Source organism: Anarrhichthys ocellatus, unplaced genomic scaffold (assembly GCF_004355925.1).
Source record: "Anarrhichthys ocellatus isolate YVR2014 unplaced genomic scaffold, GSC_Weel_1.0 scaffold3377, whole genome shotgun sequence".
NCBI lineage: Eukaryota > Metazoa > Chordata > Actinopteri > Perciformes > Anarhichadidae > Anarrhichthys > Anarrhichthys ocellatus.
In genome coordinates, this window is record NW_022283351.1 from 1 (window position 1) to 5,791 (window position 5,791).

Consider the following 5,791-nt stretch of genomic DNA (forward strand, 5'->3'; position numbering starts at 1 on the left):
TTTAAAACACTCCATAGTACCACGCTTATTTTTTATTACAAGCTGGCAAATATTCAGGGAAAAAGTTGTATTGAGTGTGCGCCACTTCCTGCACTCCTACTTTAGTCACATACAACAGATCAACACTGGATGCATCGATATGTCCTGATGGACACCATGGACATCTCTGTGGCAGATAGAAGCACATTTAAACTGTGAATCTTTTCAGCCCTGTCACACTGCAGCTACATCTGTGTCTGTATCCTTCACTCACCTCACCTCCACTGTCTCCTCCTTCACCGCAGAGCAAGAGAATCGGCCACTTCTTCTTCTGGTATGTCCGCAGTGAGGTGGCAGGGTGTCTGTACTTCCGCCAGCGCATGGCTGTGATTCTGGAGGCCTACCTGCTGGGCTGTGGTCAGGCCATGCTTGACAGCTTCACCCAGCAGGTCCAGGCTGTGGAGGCCCTGCAGGGGGTTGCATTAGCGATTAAAAAACTGTACCACGACAAGTCCGACCTTCCTCCTACAGGTGAGACACATCCAAGAAAGACATTCCAATGGATTAATATACCATAAATATACTAAAGTCAAAATCAGTCAAATTTAAAGGTATGTTTCAAATGTTCAAACTGGGCACAACTCACTCGAGGGTCTTCAAACACAGTCCCTGTTCTGCTTTGACGATCCCGTTCATTGAGTTTGCTTTTGTGGTTCTTTGTCTCCTCGTTGAAGCGCGAAGAGTGTTTTTTAGTACCTTAAGGTAGAAATGAAACATGAATTTTAGGCAGGTTAGACCATGTGTTAGAACATGTTTCTAATCTCACATGCTTATCTCATATTCTGTTGCAGCAAACTGCGTCATATTTTGGATGCCCAGTTATGGCTGCATGCTCAACAACCTCTTGTGGTTATGTTGACTCAAACGTATTCCAAACACTTTTTATTGTCTGTTTTACACACTGCCATTGACTTCCTCCTTCCTCCTCACTCACTACTCTTCACTGGCTGAAGGGCAGACAGTTTAGTGAGTTTAATTTCGTTTTTGTCAAGATTGTATGGGAGTCTCTATAACAGCAACTTGGAGCCGATTGCCTGCATACAGTCCAAGAAGTTGACTGGGTCGGACTGATTAATTCCTCCATTTCTCCAATTGATTCATTTGAAATTTCTACATGCGTCTCATTTTTTGATGTTGTGTTCTCCTCCTTCCTCTTCCAAACATCCATCCAAAACAAACAAAATGAAACCATTTTCCATCAGCACTGTAGGCTTTTGCTGCAGCTCTGGCAGTTACATGGTACAACGTTGCCATGTAAATGGCGGAGTGATGTCTTTAGTGAGGAGCAGCGGCTACTTGTGCTGTCCTGCTGATTTGAGCACATTCTAAATGTCTATATCAGATTGCATGTTGTATAACGTGCTCTAGTGAGTGAGTGTTTGTGGCAGCAGGACATGGTGACAAACAGCTACTCTTCCAGCCATCAGTGATTGGTTGATTGTGTGTAGCTCCCTCAATGTTCAGTTGCTGAAATCCGATCCCCCCAATCCCCCTTACCAATTTGTATAAGTGTGTCTTTGTGTTTCTTTTGCTTTAGCTCCCCTCAAGCTTCAAGAGCTTCTTAGAAACAGTAATCTACCGAATGAATTCCTGGTGCCCTATGACCCCCGGATCAGAGCTGGAAGGATCCTGGTAAGCCTCGCTAATGCTGCTCGTGTCAATGCAAATTGAGTGTGTTGGTGTTGAACGACAGTGTGTGGAATACAACATGTTACTCGTGTGTTTTGATGGTCTTTGTCGGCCATGTTTAGTCTTGTGTGAGTGGTAATGCCCCAACAGCCCACACACACAGTGATTACATACAGGTATTCACAATCAGGCCTTTTAGTTGCTAAGCTGCTAATGTACAAGAACACTTTTCACTTTTTTTGTCTATTTCCCTCCTCTCTTTCTCTCCTCTCTCTGTTCGTGCCCTGTCTCTCCTTTTCCATCCATTCATTCCTCTTTTAAGTTCAAATATATTTTTCATGTTCTCCAGTCCAATCCAGCTACTCTGACCTACAGTAGTCGGAATGTGAACTGAACGCTCGGTTAAACGTTTCCACTGTAATGATTGTTACTACATTACAATCATACATGGATGTCAATAAACATTTGACACCTAGTGATATCAAACTACCCAATCTAATTATGACTAAAATATTCCCAGTCTGGCAGTGAATGATGCAGAGTTTGTGTGCAGGCTCATGTGCTCAGATGGATGGACGGATGTTAGAAGGACGACACTTTTAAATATATCTGTGAAAAATAATCAAACTTTAACAGTTGTAAGGCTTTACATCGAAGGTCCACATCGGACCTTCAATAAAACCCATTCCCTATCAACTGTCAAGCTCACCATCAACAAATCGGTTCTCTCTGTATCCCTCTCGTCCAGCTGGACAAAAGCAAGGTGATGTCCTCCAGGAAGAAGCCACTGTGGCTGGAGTTCTCCCCCATGCCGTCACCAACCTCTGCTACACCCGTGGGAATAATCTTCAAAGAGGGGGACGACCTCAGACAGGACATGCTGGTCATTCAGGTCAAAGAGAATAAATTTGATCTTTAATTATTCATCTCGCTGAAAAATAAAGAATGTTGGTGTTTTATGTCGGTGAATATATTCCTACCTTTTGGATAAAGTGACACCTGACTATGTGCATCTTCCTGCTCAGACGCTGGTGCTGATGGACTCTATCTGGCATGGAAAAGCTCTGGACCTTAACCTCGTTCCGTACGGCTGCATCTCCACAGGACACAACATAGGTCATTTTCACTTTTATTATCGATTTATTCAGCTAGCTGTTTAACCATGCTGTCTGAAAGTTTGTTCTGCAAATCAGCAAATGCTTATTAAGTCATTCGACCTAATTAAGTAAGTAAAATGTATTTATAAAGCGCTTACTTAATTAAACCCTACTTATAATAACTTGGAGTGTTGTCTCCATTTTCCATCTTCTTTTTACTATGTTACATAGTTTTCTTTGGGCAACCTCTGAGAAATGATAGACCCGTAAATAAAGCATTACCGTTTTATTTACCAACATGAAGGTCTACAATAAATGTTATTCTGAAAGTCCTAAGGCTGGAATGGAACCCAGGATGTTGCGGTTATGTCACCACTGCTAAGCTAAAAGCGGACTAGTGTCTCATTTACACACTTGTTAGCAAGCGCCTTTTCTAAGACGTATTCCTGACGTATTTTATGTCGGAGAACAAAAAAAACGTTAACATCTCTTAACCAAAGACCTTATTTCAGAGGTCTTGCCAAAACCCATTCATAAAACCCATGATTTTGAGATGAGTGTGCAAAGGACAAAAATGCTGACTCATTTCTCCAGCTCTATTCTGGTTTAGTGTGACGTGTGGTGTGACTCCAGGTGGATTTTTGCGGGTCGAAAGTCCCGGGCCGGGTTTGTTTTCCCACTCCTCCCCTGATTGGTGGAGCTTCTTTTGTTAGTTGGATGTTGGAACATAATTAAGAGATGAAGAGGAACGAAGTGGGCCAGAAAAAAATAATGTACAAGCGCTGTAAAACACTTTTCAACACTGTCCTTTAAACGTATATTTTCCAGCACCCAGGATACAAACAGGAAGTCCTTTGGAAAGTGATATGAACAAAACAACAACAACAACAAAAAGTGACATCAGGTTTCTCCTCCACAGGTATGATTGAGATTGTGAGGAATGCAGCGACCATCGCTGCCATCCACTGGAGCCAGGGAGGAACGTCAGCAGCCTTCAAGAACGATGCTCTCTTTGAGTGGCTCAAGTCCAAATGTCCACTCCAGGAAATAGTAAGTAATCTGGACGTAGTTCAAAGGCAGGGTTTTCGACAAGATGTGGACCCGAATGAAAAAAGCCCGCTCCAGTCAAGCCTTGATGTTTGAGATGGTCTGGCTAAATGTCATCGGTCTGTGCAGCTGCCCACTTTAAAACACTGAAATAGTCATTTTTATTTTTGTCTGTGCTCACACACAGTTACTTTTTCTTTCAGTGGACACATCTTGTCACTAGATGTCTTGTCTTTAACACACTTTCACCTTCCAATGGAACCTTTTTACAGCGTGCCTAAATTAAGAGTGTAGACCAGTTGACTTTTGTTCCTTTTATTTCAAATATATTAATGATATAGCCTCGGTATTAGATCTGCCACGTTACCAATTGTGTTACTGCACTGCTGTGATCTCATTTGACTACAGCACTACAAGGCCGTGGAGAGATTTGTGCACTCCTGTGCTGGTTACTGTCTGGCCACGTATGTGTTGGGCATAGGAGATCGACACAATGACAACATCATGATCACGGACCGAGGTATGCGCCACATGTTTGGTTCACATTCCCACACGCTGTTAAACCTGTCTGCATTTGTGCAAATGTAAACAATCCAGATAATGTAAATCTCACTGAGAGAGTGACCGAATGATGGAAAAGAGCAACAAATTAACAACACACTGAGTTGATTGACAGGCTGATTTAAATGCTTTTTGTATTTCCCACGCCTCTCAGGGAACCTGTTTCACATCGACTTCGGTCACATCTTGGACAACAGGAAGTACTTCCTTGGCGTGAGCAGGGAGCGTGTACCATTCGTCCTCACGCCTGACTTCCTGCATGTCATGGGCAGGGGCAAAGGGCGCAACAGCCTCTACTTTCAGCGCTTCAGGGTGAGAAGCCCTGATTGTGTGCATGTGTGTGGGTGTGGTTGTTTGTTTGTGTGTAATTATACTGATACTTTCATATCATGATAAGGCTGCAGTTGTTCTATATTTGTCATATTGTCAGCAAATCCTATGAAAGACTAAAACAAACTGCAAAACATTCAAAATGCATTAGTATTTCTGTCAATGCGTCCGAGGTTTCACACCTTATCTTTGACTTGCAGCCTCAACCTATTAGTTCTTACAGAAGGCGTACATTAACAACTTTATAAAAAGGTTGTGTGTATGTGTGTTGCATAAGTGAATGGACAAGTGAATCCACTGTGCACGCGTATGTGCCTATGTGTAAATGTACAGTAGATATTTGTCAGATATTGTGTTCTGTATCCTATTATCTTTTGTCCTTATTTCCTTATCTTTTCTTCTTGTCCTTCATTCCTTCTCTTGTCTTTCTCACCTACTCACATTAGCACACTTGCACCCAGGCATACCTCTCCCTGCGCTCGCACTCCCGTCTGCTGGTCACCCCTTTCTCCCTCATGCTGCTGACGGGCATCCCTGAGCTGAGTGCTGCAGAGGATGCGCTACCTGCGGGAGGCACTCCAGGAGGAACAGGGTGAGGCAGAGGCCAAGGAGCATTTCCTCCAGCAAATGTCTCTGTGTGAGCAGCTGGGCTGGACTGTGCAGGCCAACTGGTGGATCCACATGGTGGCAGGCATCAAGTAGAAACTCTGAATCGTGCTGCAACATTTTGTTATTATTAATGTCTAAATGTAATATCGTTTTATTTTTTGTGGTTGTTCTCATTGTTTCTTTTTATGTATTATTTCTAAACTCATGTACTCCCTCACCGCGGCTGTTTTTATAGACTTTTGGCACAAAAGATGCTCTTCCACCTTTCTAAACAGGATGAGTCGACAGCATGTCAAGATCAAGTCAGCCAGAAATCTCACTGGCACCTCAAACACGCCTATTCTGCATGTTTGGCTACTGAAATTAGGAAATGACCTTCATCGTTATTTTATTTAAATGTAAAATTGTCTGAGTGCCCCTATTTTTATTCATATTGAGCAGAAGCTCATATAGTGTGTGTGTGTATGTATATGTCTATA

The 5,791-nt window shown here is 42.8% G+C and overlaps 1 pseudogene; it reads left to right on the forward strand.

Annotated features, from left to right (window-relative positions):
• Nucleotides 1-191: 191 nt before the first annotated feature.
• On the forward strand, nt 192-5,761 carry LOC116378909 (phosphatidylinositol 4,5-bisphosphate 3-kinase catalytic subunit gamma isoform-like; annotated as a pseudogene).
• The last annotated feature ends 30 nt before the right edge of the window (nt 5,762-5,791 follow it).